Below are 15,861 nucleotides of genomic sequence, written 5' to 3'. Positions count from 1 at the left end.
GACATTCACTAACCTTTCTGAAAAGTATGTTTTTAGAAAGAGTTCAATAAAAAAATTGAGCAGTGAAGAATTATCAAAGCAAGCCTATTGATCCAAAGAGCAATAATAAACCTGTGACAGTTATATTTTGTCTGTCGGTGGGTGGGAGGGTAAAGGGGGAAAGCATTAATTTGAAATGGATGAGTAAATTGTTCAGCTGTGACTCTTTCTTGAAATGAGCAAGCCTTTTATTAAAGTAACAATAATCGCACTGCCAGCTGTTACAATAATCTTGGCAATGTCAATTTTTTCCTCACCCGGCTGGATTTCATGTTATTAAAGTTCACGTGTTGAAAATGCATTTTCACCTCCTTGCCCTATTCAACCCTTGGTGCTCTGCAGAATCTGCGCTTTGACCTCTTACTCTGATTTCTCCATTTTCAAACTAGGCGCGTAATGACAGATGACCTTTCGTCAGTTGTTATTCCAGAGAACACTCTGTCCTTCAAAGCTTTTTGACATGAGTTACAGAAAAGAATCAGACACATACTGCTGTCCACTGTCCTTCAATCAGTAAGACATCTACCATCCAGATATTACAAAACTGCCCCCACTTCCTGAGAAGACTATTGTTTTCAGTCTCTCCCCTTCTTACGTCCCGACTTACTCATTCTTTTGTCCTGCTTGGATCTGCCTTATCAGCCTTGGATTTCAGTGAACTTACAAATTAAAGGCAATTTCCACACGTTTGGCTCGGATTATCACTCCTGTTATTTGGTGAGAGAAAGGTAGAGAAGAGCAGAAACCTGACAAAGGCATGTCAACCAATTATGATCTTGGTTTGAATGTTCCCTCCCTGGAGAGGCAAGGGAGGTGGTAAGAAGGGAAAATGATTCAAGTTGGGAATGAATTGCCCAATTCTAACTACATCACTAATTACACTTGGGTGGGGAAGTTGACTAGACTCACCAGCAATTAAGATTGGCAACCAGTCAATCAATGGTTAGTTTATGGGTAGCAATGGCTACTATCCTGATGACTAGCCTTCCCGGCTGGCATAACATTTAGCTGGTGTCCTGACTGGGAACCAAGGCAAACAGCCTGCTCATTTTGGGGGGAGGGTGGTCTTCATTTGCCCCAAATAGGCAGGCCATTGTAAGCATGGATGGTCACTGAAGGCCCCCCATCCTTGCCTCTGACACCCTTCCCCACCCCCGACACGCTTCTCCACGTGATGTGATGTCCATCCCACGCGAAGCGAAAACGAACCACTTGCCTACTAATTCTGAAGACTAAGCCTTGATCTCTGACTGGTTAGCAGATCCTGGTGAGTTGGTACTGTGCTTTCAAAATGTGTGACATGCTGAGAAACTTGCTGGTCAGCTTTTTCGCTCATGATTCACCAAGCCAACTCAGTAATAGGTGGGTGTGCTGAGTCATTTGGCACTGATCTATCCTGGCCCGTATTTACATGGTTGATTGGACACAGAGTGGTCGTTCTCAAGGCCTGATGACAGAGTCTCACTCATAGTTGCAGATTGTGAGTCATACACTTTGTAGATTTGAAGGGGCAATCTGTAAGGAAAATAGATCTGAAAAGATGTAAAAATAAAACAAAGGCTGCTCACATTTTGTTTCAGAAGGAATGACTGACAAGGATGCACAGAGGCAGAGATTTATTGACTATTTCATTCTTCTATGTGGATATGTTATCACATAGTAAAGAATATATAATGTTTCCTTGGCTTGTATGGACTATAGCGTGCAGTGTACTGAAGAATTAGCCATTTGGCTTATAGCTCAGACATGATTTCCTTCCATCAAATACACAAATAAAATTTACTGCAAGCCAGGACAAACTGTTATAGGATTAGGATCTCTGGGAACCATCTGCAGAGATCAGATAATTGAATAGCTCAGTTGCAACTGCAGCTTGATTCTGCTACCCGAAGGCAGCTTCTTTATGTACTTTCCAGATAAAGGCAGATGTGCAAAAGGTTCCTTTTATTTTGCTGACGTATTAGCAATAAAAAGATTTTGTAGGAAAGGTCATTTCTCAGAGTTGGACGTGAACATTTTGACAATATTGAATGAATTGAAAGCATGTGCAGCTGGCTTATTGTGGACGCTTCATAATTAGTGTGAAATGTCTCATTCAAAACTGGCTTGTAATGTGATAAAGTGCATTCATCCCCTCAACTAATATAACCTTTTCTAATTTGTAGGGTTTGATCAACCCTTTTTGCCTCCAAAATTATTTTATCCCCCAGGCAGGATGTGAGAAAGAATGCTCTGAACCCAATCCCAGCTTCAGCTGCTGTGCTTCTCTATATTGACCATGTGATACTATGTTGGGCCTCCCTGAATGTTTCTCCTAGAATTCTTTCCTTTGATCCTCTGGCATCTGAGACCTGAGAATGCAAAGGGACAGAATTCAGGAGCTCGGGCCCATTGTCTCATCATTCTCTGATTGGATACTTCCACATGACAAGTGTTCATTGAATCATAGAATCCCTACAGTGTGGAAGCCGGCCATTTAGTTCATCAAGTTCACATCGACCCTCCGCAAGGCATCCTACCTTGAGCTATACTTCCTACCTGTAACCTTGTATTAACCCTTGGCTAATCCACCTACTGTGCAGATTCCTGGCCATTATGGGCAAGTTAGCATGGCCAATCCACCTAACCTCCATGTCTTTGGACTGTGGGAGGACACCAGATCACCTAAAGGAACCCGAGCAGATATGGGGAGAATGTGCAAACATCATATAGACAGCCATCTGAGGCTGGAATAGAATCCAGGGCCCTGGTGGTGTGAGGCAGCAAAACCAACCACTAAGCCACCGTGTCATGTTAAGAGAGTCTTTTGCAGTCTATCTACAAAACAGAATTGGAGATACAAAGGATTGAATTGCACCACTGGCTTCAGAAATCTAACACGAGACTATGCCTACATGTTCTGACAACCTTTGACATTTTTCAGTCACCCTGTTCAGAGATGTTCTAACACACTTGAGGAGCAGGTCAAACTTTTTTTAAAAAGTCATAGACAGGCCGTAGATGTCACTGGCTGAGCCAGCATTTAATACCTATCCCTAATGGCCCAGAGGACCATTGGGGGTCAACCTCACTACTGTGGGTCTGGAGTCATATGTAGGCCAGACTGGATAAGGATGGCAGTCTTCCTCCCTAAAGGACATGAGTTAATCAGACTGGTTTTTATAACAATCTACAATGGATTCATTGTCATCATTAGATTTTTAATTCCAGATTTTTGCTGAATTCAAATTCTACCATCTGGCATTGTGGAATTCAAACCCAGGTCCCCAAAAATCATCTGGCTCTCTGGTTTAATTGTCTAGCAATAATACCAGTCAGCCATCACCTCCCCATCTTGAGCCAGGGTCTCGTGCTCAGTGGTAGAGACATTGTCACTGTGCCACAAGAGCCCTTAGCTCATAATCTTGCTACAGGAGTGCTGCTAACTAACCTGCTACTGGTCTGCTCCCCACTTACGGAAGTTGGGAAAGCTTCTGCTGCTGCTCATCCAGTCAGAAGCTCAGCAGCTCCAGTGTCTTGACACATTCAGTAGAAAAGGTGGACACTGCTGAAGCAGGCCAGGATGACTCAAACTGTGAAAGTGCCTGTAGACTGGGACTGAGGGTAATAGACTGCACAAGATGGAGAGGAAGGTCCTCCCTGATTGGAGGCAGAATAGGAGGGGATTGTTTGGGATATAGGGAAAGGTATTTTGTGTCTGCAAACTCCACTTTAGGCCATATGGTTATTAATTCTGATGGCCCCCGGTCTTTCATATGGATATTGCCCCCATAAAGCAATATGGACTCATTTTACTCTCTTCTTTTTTGAACAAGGGTCTAACTTTTCTCAGCCATTTAGATTGCACCTCAGTATCTAAGGATTGAAAGATTGAGGATTGCACCTCTACAATTTCTACACTCTTTTCCTATTAGGATGAGTGCCAATAAGCCTGGCTAACCGATTCACTTTTAAGTACTGCTTGAATTTTCAACACAGCCTCTATTTTCTATTGCATCCAGTATCTTGTCAACATCTCTGTTTGTCCTTAGCAAGGCCTCTTGCTTGTTAAATGCCGACTGTGCATGTCTTCCTTGGTGGTTTTGAGGTAGGTTTGGGAAGTGAATTATATCTTTAATTGTGTTAAGAGGAAATGCTTCTTAATAAGCAACGATTAATTGGGAACTCAAATGAATCCTAATTGATTTTGGCGCCAAGCTGTCCGAGCTCTGTCCAAAAATGGTTACACTTTATAAAAGTAACCATAGCAATGGGGCATTCGAAAATGTTCTCTCACAATTCTAATTGGCAGACCAGACAAAGAACTAGTGTCTTTTGTTTGTTTTGCAATTTCCTGTGAGAGAAAACAAGGATGATGTAAGATTTGTGGGAATTTCTAAAACTTGCTCTTTTTGAAGATCAACAGTTAATAAGGCTCATGGGTCCCACAGCTTTTTGGGCTGGAGATCTATGGTTTGCAAATGTTCATCTAGTTTTGCTCAATAACATTAGAATTTCAAATAATGTTTAAAACTATTTCATAAAAGGCTGCATAATAAAACTTTGCTGGGTCAGTGATCATGAATCTGATACAACATAGTCTTCTGATGCACTATTGCTTCCAGGATCTAGATTTAGAAGAGGAACACTTTGCAAGATGCATATTTTGCTGCAAGTAATGTAAGGTTAGAAACCAAATACCATTTAAGCTAGCTAATAGATCAGAAGACCATAAGATGTAGGAGCAGAATTAGATCATTCACCCCACTGATTTTGCTCTGCTGTTCGATCATGGGTGATATGTTTCTCAATCCCATTCTCCTGCCTTCTCCCCATAACCTTTGATCCCCTTACTTCAGAATCAAGCATCACTCATTTTGCCCATGAGTGTGTGCATATATATATATATATATATATATATATAAATGTATATATCGATGCACACACAAACACAAATACACACACCCATGTACAGACAATGTTATTTTAATTTTACAGAGCCTTCAGCTATTCAAATTTACTTGTGCTATTTTCATGTTGGCTCACTGGGGTTTATTGTTTTATGGTGGCATATCTTGGCTTTTAGATAAAAAAGCCTTTTTGATTGTGTAATGGGTGTCAGGTAATTCGAGCTTTCAGTGAGATTGAGGTGCACAGGTACTTTAGAGAGATGTGAGGCAGCCTGTGTGTTTAGTATGTACTATTAAAGCAGGCTTCAGAAAACCCTGAACTTGTGCTGCTCAGATTTTTATGCTTCAGATCCTCACTGGAAAGAACCTGCCAAGAAGAAAAAAAAACTGTCCAGCCTGGATCGTTCCTTGGGATTCTTTCCTCAACATTTTTGGCTGGATACTAGTTAATTCAAAATTCATTCCGATTCTATCATTAAAACAATGTCAAGAGAGCAGGCTCCGTTTGGTGTGTGTAAATGTTTGTATATATGTATATATATTGTTGCAACCAAGTCCAGAGGAATGAACAAATGCCTGTTCTTTTTTCTCATGAGGTTGCCATGTCAGAGTATGAATTTTCATTAAAAAAATGTGCTTTTTTTCCAATTCAACTTAGTATTTCATCATGTGTAAAACTTTGAATAAACAAACTAAATAATTACCTCTTAAGTTAATCAACAGAAGGAGTTTGTTTCATTGTAAACTCACCCAAGCAAAGTATAAAACTTATTAACAAATGTTCTGAATATCCTGCAACATATACACATGCATACATACATGTACACAGACTAAACTGTAAGAGTTAAGAACAAGTAACAGGGTCAGTGGAGGTGGAATTAAAAATAAAGTTTGGAGGCGAAAGAAATATTTATTCCGATGTTGATTTTGAAGTTCCAGTGTGGGTTGTGTTTGAATTGGTTGTTCATTTGGCCATAGTCTCTTTTATAGTGCAATCACTCCTTTTCCCTGAGTTCATGATCTGGTACTTAAAAATTCCTTTTATGTTCAAATTCTTTATGTGTGAGGTATTCCAATTTGAAGAGTCTAAGTTTCAAAACAATTATTGATAGAGAGATGATGTTATTCCAATCTGAAGGCCTTTTGTGTTATTAAAATGGCTGTTTTCATCCTTTTCTGGGTTGCTGTTTAAAAAAAAGAATTCTCACCTCCTACATGCCAGAAAGATGGCTGCTGTCACGTGACTGATTTTTAAATTTCATGGTCTCATCAAGCAGCAGTTAGAAAATTTATACATGAAAGGTGGTGTCCAACAAAGATAGTCAATCAATTATATGCAGTTAGCCATTATGATAGGCAAAGATGTATGAATATTAGTCTATAAATTATTAAAAAGAGCAAGGGAAACAAGACATGGAAGCCTCAGAATGGGAAGCGAGTCCCAGTACAGCGCACATACCTTGGTGTAGCTGAGTGATGGTGAGGAGTGGGCTGGAGGCTGGAGTGGAGCAGGACAGTTCTTGGACTCGGGCTTGGTGTGGGCAGTCAGACTACGTGCTGATTTGCTGCTATTTGAATCTCTTTACTGGACTGTCATGTCAATCCTTTAACTATGTTATAACTATCTTATTTTTTAGACATTCTAAGTAATGCTACAACTTTTCCTTTTATTCCTCTTTGTATCCAAGATTTGTACCTAGGTACTTGTATCTAGATGGTGCCATTAGAGGCAGCTATTGTAAAACCTTTTCACTGTATTCCTGTACATCTATACTGGATTACACATGGTAATAAAGGATATTCTATTCTATTCCATGATCAATCCTCCATCAGATAAGAAGAAGGTGCCCATACATTGAGCAGGCTATTGTCTACATCGAGTACTGTAGACAGCACCTATGCCATCTTCAATAAAATCAATTCCGCAGCAATGTTATTGAGGCACCTATTTTGTAATTCCATATGGAGCTCGGATTGTCATGGTTATAAAGCTTGTGCATCCATTTTAAAATATAGTTTCCTGACTCATACAAAGTTATTTTCATGCAAACAAATGTCTCAAGTATTAAATCAGTCAATGAAATTAAAGACTAATAATGCCTATATTACAGTTTCATGACAATGTATAAAGCTTTGTAGGTGTGCGGGATGGAGGGGAAGCAGGGAAATGCAAATCTTGAATAGTAAGTTTACGCAAGACATCTAACCAAACAAATCATTGTGTCTTACTACATGTCATGTAGTTCATAGTCTATTTCTGGACCTGCGAATCAGATAATCACACTTTTCAAATCTGGTTGAAGGAAAGAAAAATAAGATACATGCTTTCTCATTATCGTTCTCCCTGTTTGTGAATGTAATCTGGCAGTATTACTGGCAATTATTATGCTGGCATTAATAGATTACCAAAAGTCACCCCTAGGCAGAGATACTAGTGTAGACATTCATTATTATGCATTCTGCCAGTGTTGGACACGTTGCTTCGAAGTGAGAGGCAATCTGTTACTGGTCTCTCTCTCTCTCTCTCTTAGCTGATTTTGGAACAAACCAACCAAAGCACAGTCATACTCTGGTAAGCACAGTGTAAAACTCGCTTCCCTGTTGTAATTGCCACAGTTAACAGACATAATCTAACCTTTAAACTAGGAATCAGTCTGAACTGATTCAGTACTTTACTCCAATTATATCTTACGACTTATAGAGCAGCATGAAATTGGTACCAAATGCATATCATCCCCAGTACAAAGATTTGCAATCTGAAAGAAATGTAACGTAAAGACGAACCTTAACGGACAAGCTTGAAACTGTTTTTATTCCACTGACAACACAGTCTTGTTTTCAAAGTGATACTTCTGCATAATTCACCTTGCAAATGCAACAATGCTTGTTTGCTCGTGGCGCATATATACTTGTGATTGCGGCACTCTCATTTTGTTAGATGCATTGATTGAAATCTATACAAAATGATAGCTTACATCCCTACGAATATACACACTGTCAAATCGTGTGTGAAAAACAACATTGTCGACAAGAAAAGTGACCTCATCTCAGCCCTCTGCCAACCCCTCTGTTGAGCTGGTATCTGTGCTTCCTTGACCCCTGTTCTGGCTGTAGCTCACTCGCACCTGGGGTCTCACCACATGCAGATCCCACTTCCATCCAATCTTCTAATTCATGTGCAGTGTTGATATCTGAGATGTTGCGATGCGTTGGTATATGTTAGAAATTCATAATTTTTTTGTTCATAAAATGGACAAGATTTTTTGATTGGGGCGAATATGGGATGTGAAATGAAGAATTAAGTATGAACAAAACAATGTCTTTAAATAATGTGGCTGACCATGGTCCCAGAAATGGACATGCCAGTAATAGTAAGCACCACTTGTTCCTCGTGAGTATGGATCTAATCCTACAAGACGGCAGGGGCAGCGCTGGTTGGGCAGCGTTCTGGGAATCCTGAGCCCAAATGCTCCCCAACACCAGGCCAGCTGTATCCTTCTTTCTCCTTTTCTCTTTCACCTTCATTTCTTTCTCTTCTTTTTGGCGATGATGACGAAAGAAGGCAACATTGCTGGCGGCGAGAGTGGGAGCAGGCAGCCTGGGGCAGCTGGGGGGTGAGAGCAGGAGCTGGAAAAGGCTTCCTGTGGTGGTAGTTGCAGGAACAGACTGCAGATTGCCAGCAGCCTGTGGTGGCAGGGCCAAGGTTGAACTCTTGTGCGGAGTGTGAGCCCAGCACGGCCAGGCACTTAGGGAATGTGGTGTTGAACTGTTTACACCGCTTGTTTGTTTTTCTACCTTTTAGTGAGAGGACTGTAATGCTTAACATTTTAAACTCTGTTTTTCTTCTTTTTTCTGCTTTGTACCTAAGGTTTTGTAGCTAAGTACCTTGTACCTGAGATGGTGACGTAAGTGGCAACCTGTAAACTTCTCACTGTACTCATGTGAGTACGTGACAATAAATCTAATTCCTTTCTGTTTAGTTCCTTCTGCTTCTTTTTGTGTGTCACTTTACCATTTAAGAGTGTGCCAGTGAGTGCACTGCAATCTGACTGATGTGGTTGTATCATTGAAGAGTTGACAGTGCATGGAAGCTGTGTGATGTGGGTGTGAGTGTGCAATGAAGCATATGACTATCAGGACTGAGTTCTGATTGATAAAAATTGTTGCTAAATAAGGGCATTGTGATTTGAGTCTGAGGCGAGTGGTATAGTTAGGGAGGTACGGCCTTTGAAGATGCCTGCACTGGTCTTGACTGTTCCTGTGAGACCTTTGAGCTACTTGTAGCAGAGTAGCCAGGTGCTAGGGGCTTGAATCCCGACCAACTTTAACATAAGTCTGTTTTCATTAATCTCAAAGCACATGAATAGAAGGTGATTTTCAAAATCCACCTCACAACAGGGATTTTCCAGTGGCCATGGAGTTGTTATTTCAGTGTAGATTGGAGCTGTGACAGTCGCTGATACCAAAGAAATTGACTGAGAAATTGATGATTTTACTTGGCCACTCCTCCATGCTTGGAATCCTTTGAAAGCGTTTATTGAAACTAGAGAATTCAAATGGTTCCAACAAAAGGTGAGGCAATAGCCGAGTGATAGTACCTGGGTTAATGCAGAAACCCAGGTAATGTTCTGGAGACCCAGGTTGAATGACTGCCATGGCACATGGTGGCATTTGAATAATAAAAAATGAATTTAAACAATTCATTTATTGAATTTAAAATAAAGATGACCACGAATCCATTGTCAATTGTTAGAAAAACCTATTGAGTTCACTTGTATCTTTTTAGTGAAGGAATTTGTCACCTTTCCCTGGTGTGGTCTACATGTGACTCTAGACGCACAGCAATGTGGTTGAATCTTAACTGCCCTCTGGGCAATTTGGAATGGGCAATGAATACTGGCCTAGGCAGCGATGCCCTCACACTGAGAAAGAATTTTTAAAAATGTAAAATAGTGACTCAGGCCCAGCCAGAGCCCCACTGCCATCAGATTCTTCCACCACTTGCAAGACCAAGTCGCCGGCACCACCATCAAATCTTACTCAAAACCTGACTCATCTCCACCCCTGTTAAAGAGGAGTTGTTAAGGACTCGAAAGAATTTAGAACAATGGGGGCGGGGGATCTTGTTGAAATTTACAGAAAACTGAGAGGTCGGACTAGAGTGGATGTGGAGGAGGTGTTTCCTTTAGTAGGGCACAGACTCAGTGAAAGGATGGTCCTTTAGAACTGAAACGAGGAGGAATTTCTGCAGCCAGAGGGTTGTGAATCTGTGGAACTTATTGCTGCAGAGGGCTGTGGAGGCCAAGTCATTGAATGTATTTAAGATAAAGATAGATAAATAGATAGATAGATAGATAGATAGATTCTTGGTGAGTAAGGGGATTAAGGTTTATAGGGAGAAAGTAGGAAAATGGGGTTGAGAAACACGTCAGCCATAAATGGTTCAGAAAAGATTTACAAGAATGCTGCCAGGGTTTGAGGGTTTGAGCTATAGGGAGAGGCTGAAGAGGCTGGGACTGTTTTCCATGGAGGCTAAGGGGTGACTTCAAGGAAGTTTATTAAATCTTGAGGGGCATGGATAAGGTAACTAGACAGGTTAGTTCCCTGAGGTGGGGTAGTCCAGAACTAGAGGGCACAGGTTTAGGGTGAGAGGGGCAAGATATAAAAGGGACCTAAGAGGCAACATTTTCACACAAAGGGTGGTCCGAGTATAGAATGAGCTGCCAGAGGAAGTGGTGGAGGCTGGTATAATTACAACATTTAAAAGGCATCTGGGTGAGTACATGAATAGGAAGGGTTTAGAGGGATATAGTCCGGATGCTGGCAAATGGAACTAGATTAGGTTGAGATATCTAGTGAGCATGGACGAGTTGGACAGACGGGTCTATTTCCATGCCGTACATCTTGTTGACTCTATGATTCTATGAATGGCGGGGCAAACGTGATGGGCTCAATGGCCTAATTCTGCTCCTATATCTTCTGGTCTTATGGAAGAGACCCAATCCCCACCCCATCTCCGACTGTCCTGTTCTCCACTCAAATGTGTAACTCTCTTCTTTGCAAGAAAAGGGTCAGATTGGCAATGTGTATCAGACTGCCACTCTTTGGAAAATTTGGCATAGAATGGTTTTTTGTCTTTGCCAGAGCAAATGGAAGATTATACCAATGAAAAGAGATTAAAAAAAGACATAAATAGATACATCTAAATTTCAAGCTGAAACATATCAAAGTGCTTGGTAAGATAGACCTCAATATGTATTGACCCTGCCACAATGTGATGAATGCACAAAGTATTTCTTGGACGGTATGATGGCTCAGTGGTTAGCACTGCAGCCTTACAGCTGCAGGGTCCCAGGTTTGATTCCAAGCCTTGGGTGACTGTCTGTGTGGAGTTTGCACATTCTCCCCATGTCTGTGTGGGTGTGCTCTGGTTTCCTCCCACAATCCAAAAAAATGTGCAGGTCAGGTAAATTGGCCATGCTAAATTGCCCGTAGTGTTAGGTAAAGGGGTAAATATAGGGGAATCTAATTAGGTACTTTTGGAATGCAGTCACTTTTCTAACAGAGAAAATGCATCCGTTAACTTGCTCACAGCAATTTTCCACCAGAGTCATGTAATAATGATCCAAAAATCTAATCTAATGACGTTGTGAGGGGTAAATCTGAGCAGATCACTAAGAGATTTAACTCACCTGCTGCTCTAGTTCAAATAGTAGAATGGAATATTTACATCATTAGACACGACAGACCAAAACTCGGGTTAATTTCTTACCTGAGAAATGGCGCCTCTGGTATTGCACCATACAGTACTCCCAATATCGCACCTGGTAGCGAAACTCTGTGCTGCTTGACTTTTCCTTCCAAGATCATTTCTGTTCACAGAATACTGCATAGAGGCATCACTCTTGTGCTACACAATAGAAGCTAAAGGAATGCTGATCCATCACTGAACATTATCACTAATACAATAGATAGCAGATAGTCATGGTATTTATTATATTTAATCTGCTCTTCTTCCAGCTAAATATCCTTGGACCTGTTGTCTGTCTTTTAGTTGACCTTCTAACTATCCATACAAAATAACACTTGGAGTTCACACTCCTTCTTTCTTGATGAAATTTACCTTCATTTAGAAAATATAATCCCCAAAAGGAAACCTTAGGCCTTTGACCTACTCTTGCACTGCCCTGTTTTAACCATTCCAAACTGCAATGAAATAAATCATAAGTCACACAACACCAGGTTATAGTCCAACAGGTTTATTTGAAATCACAAGTTTTTGGAGCATACCCCCTGACCTTTACCTGAAGAAGGATCTACGCTCCGAAAGCTTGTGATTTCAAATAACCCGTTGGACTATAACCTGGTGTCATGCGAGGCCACTTTTGTAATATTGCAATTCTGGCCTCCTTCCTATTGTAAGGATGTTGTGAAACTTTGAAAGGGTTCAGAAAAAAATTGACATAGATGTTGCCAGGGTGGAGGGTTTGAGCTGTAGGGAGAGGCTGAAGAGGCTGAGGCTGTTTTCCCTGAGTGTCAAAGGCTGAGAGGTGACATCAGAGAGGTTTATAAAATCATGAGGGGTGTGGATAGGATAAATAGACAAAGTCTTTCCCCAGGGGTGGGGGAGTCCAGAACTAGAGGGCATCGGTTTAGGGTGAGAGGGGAAAGATATAAAAGAGACCTAAGGGGCAACGTTTTCACACAGAGGGTGGTGCATGTATGGAATGAGCTGGAGGAGGAAGAGGTGGACGCTGGTACAATTGCAACATTTAAAAGGCATCTGGATGGGCCTATGAATAGGAAGGGTTTAGATGGATGTGGACCAAGTGCTGGCAAATGGGACTAGATTAGGTTGGGAAATCTGGTCAGCATGGACGAGTTGGACCGAAGGGTCTGTTTCCGTGCTGTATGTATCTATGACTCTATGACTTCTGACTTTGTCCACCACAGACCAACACAGGCACCTCCACATCATGGCAAGAAATAAGAAATGACTGAAATAAACCTGTTAGCACACACTATTGGTGCTAATAACTCTTTAACTCCAGGGAGTATCATTCGCCTGATTACATTCACTTCACTGAAGTGTATGCTGTCAAAGAAGCATAAACTATAAACAAAACTATTCACATGAATGAACTTTCAAAATTAAATGCTGGGGTTGCATCAACTCTGAAGAACAGCTTAAATTAATAGGACTCATTTCTAAATCTCTTCGAGCTTTACAAATAAGGAACAATCTTAATTCTCTTAAATGTGTAAATGTTATAGTGGGTTCTCTCATTGCCATCTGTCCTTGGCTAATACACACAATTTGTATCTGGTCAATTCTGTCAAGTTGGTATATTGCAGAGAACGGTATCTTGTCAGCCTCATTTTTTATTTTCTTTTGTTATTTGTTCGACTGCAATTTCCATTTCCACATTTGACTCGGCAGTTGCCTTTAACTCAAACAAAGGATTTCCAACCCAACTTAATTTTCACTGTCACATTGACTGATACTGACCAATTGCTCATTCTGTTGCTCCGAAATCTCTGTTTGAAATGTCTGTTCCACAAGAGCTTGTTTTTTTTTCTACTCCAGCATATTTGAAAGGAAAAGAAGAAACACATTTTACTTTCTGTACTTGGTTCAGAATCTTCATCTTCCTGATTCATGGAATTAAAAGTAATATAAACAATTACAGTCTAATCTACATAATTATTAGTCTTTGGAAAACATTCAACAGAACAGTTCGCATTTGTGGAGAGAGGTACTCAATTTATATCATAGGCGAATTCCAGCCTGTCTTTTGTCCACCAGAAATTATCTCGACTAGAAGCTAACTTGATTAGCAGGCTTAGACTCCTGAAGAAGGGCTAATGCCCGAAACGTCGATTCTCCTGTTCCCTGGATGCTGCCTGACCTGCTGCGCTTTTCCAGCAACACATTTTCAGCTTAGATTCCAGTCAGGCAACAAGAACTCCATTCACCAGTTAGACATTCACTCCCTCCATCACTGGTTCAGAGTGGCAGTATAGTGTACTATATACAAGAAACACTGCAACAACTCATCAATGTTCCTTCAGCAGCACATTCTAACCACAATCTCGAACACCTGGAAGGACAAGTGAAGACAATTGCAATAATTGAGATGATGATAATACTGGATAAGTCAAATCAGATTAACAGAAGGACATAAGTTTACCACACAAAATAAATGAAAAATCAAACCTAGACAATTTGGAAAGATCTTTTATCCCAACACCATCCTTTACAAATACTCAACACCTATAAAATAACATTTATAAATTCAATTTAGTTTCTTACATAACTGACAAGGTCACAAGTGTTTGATTTTGGTGAATTTCGGCACATTCACCAGATGTAATTCTTTCTGTTCCTACTTTCCATAAGACATACAAACACAAACTAACTCATTGAACTGTGAAAAACTCAGGTCTTTTTCCCATCCCTGTTTACCTAGACTGCTGAAACAGTTTAAGATTGCTTTCCAGTTCTGATGTCCTGGATCTGCTAAACTAAACTGCCTTACAGCTGGTTTGGATCGTTTCCCTCCAAGTTAGACCTGCAAGCGGTCACTCTCTCTTTTTATCTCTCTTTTGCAAATCTTAAATGAGTAAACAAATCAGCAATTATCCTATCAGGTAGCTTATTTCATCATTTAGTTTAAGTTACATGATTTGTTAGATTTCACTTGCAGCTTTTAAAAAAAAATTCTTCAGAGAAGCGAAAACCAAAAAACCATGTACCTCAACTTTGAGAAAACAAGCACTCGAAATAATCCTAATGTAGTATAAAACTTTATTACACAATGCATAAGGACACCACCATCTGCAAGTTTTCCCCAAAGCCATACACCATCCTGACTCAGAATTGCAGCACCATTCCTTCCCTATCATTGAGTCAAAATCTTAGAATTCCCTTCACAGTAGTACTGTGGCTGTACCTACACCACATAGCATGCATTGCTTCAAGAAGGGGATTTACTGCCATTTAGTCAAAGTCAATTAAGAATGGGCAACAAATGCTGGCCTTGCCAACGACAACTATAATCCATAAAAGAACAAAAAATACAATCAATATAAAAACATACAGAAAGCAAAATAAAGGGAAAGGAAGATGAGATTGAGAGAAAGAAAACAAAAACAAAAATGGTAACAAATTATATTAATATTTTAACAAAATCATCAGCAATAATTAAAAATCTGAGGAAATGAGACTTTACACTTGTAGAAGCAAATTTTCAGCAACAGACTTGTTGCTTTACAATAATTAAGATTTGTCATGCTGTTAAATATTCAGTTAACAGTGTAAGCTTTTCTAGTGTATTTCGTAACAATTAATAGGTGTGCATTGCAACTTCACAACCTTGCATGTGTTTGAACGCTGATCCACTCTGCGAGATACCTGTATAGTGCAGCTAATGGAGAAGCTGACAGTTCTGAGGTTTTGTGCTTTATAGTACCAGCAGATGTTGGCAATTGCAGGCTGATGCATTCCTTAATAATAATGAGAATTGGTAACTTTTTGGATGTCATTAAAAAATTCTTCTCTGAGGTCTGCTTCTGACACCTACCACTTATTCTGAATGGACTGTTTATGAACTGGCAAAAAGTGTCCTAATTATAGAGTCATAGAGATGTACAGCATGGAAACAGATCCTTTGGCACAACCCGTCCATGCCGACCAGATATCCCAACCCAATTTAGTCCCACCTGCCAGTACACGGCCCATATCCCTCCAAATCTTTCCTATTCATATACCCATCCAAATGCCTCTTAATTGTTGCAATTGTACCAGTCTCCACCACATCCTCTGGCAGCTCATTCCATACACATACCACCCTCTGCGTGAAAAAGTTGCCCCTTAGGTCTCTTTTATATCTTTCCCCTCTCACCCTAAACCTATGCCCTCTAGTTCTGGACT

Source organism: Chiloscyllium plagiosum, chromosome 35 (assembly GCF_004010195.1).
Source record: "Chiloscyllium plagiosum isolate BGI_BamShark_2017 chromosome 35, ASM401019v2, whole genome shotgun sequence".
NCBI classification, from domain to species: domain Eukaryota; kingdom Metazoa; phylum Chordata; class Chondrichthyes; order Orectolobiformes; family Hemiscylliidae; genus Chiloscyllium; species Chiloscyllium plagiosum.
This window is presented reverse-complemented; position numbering follows the sequence as displayed.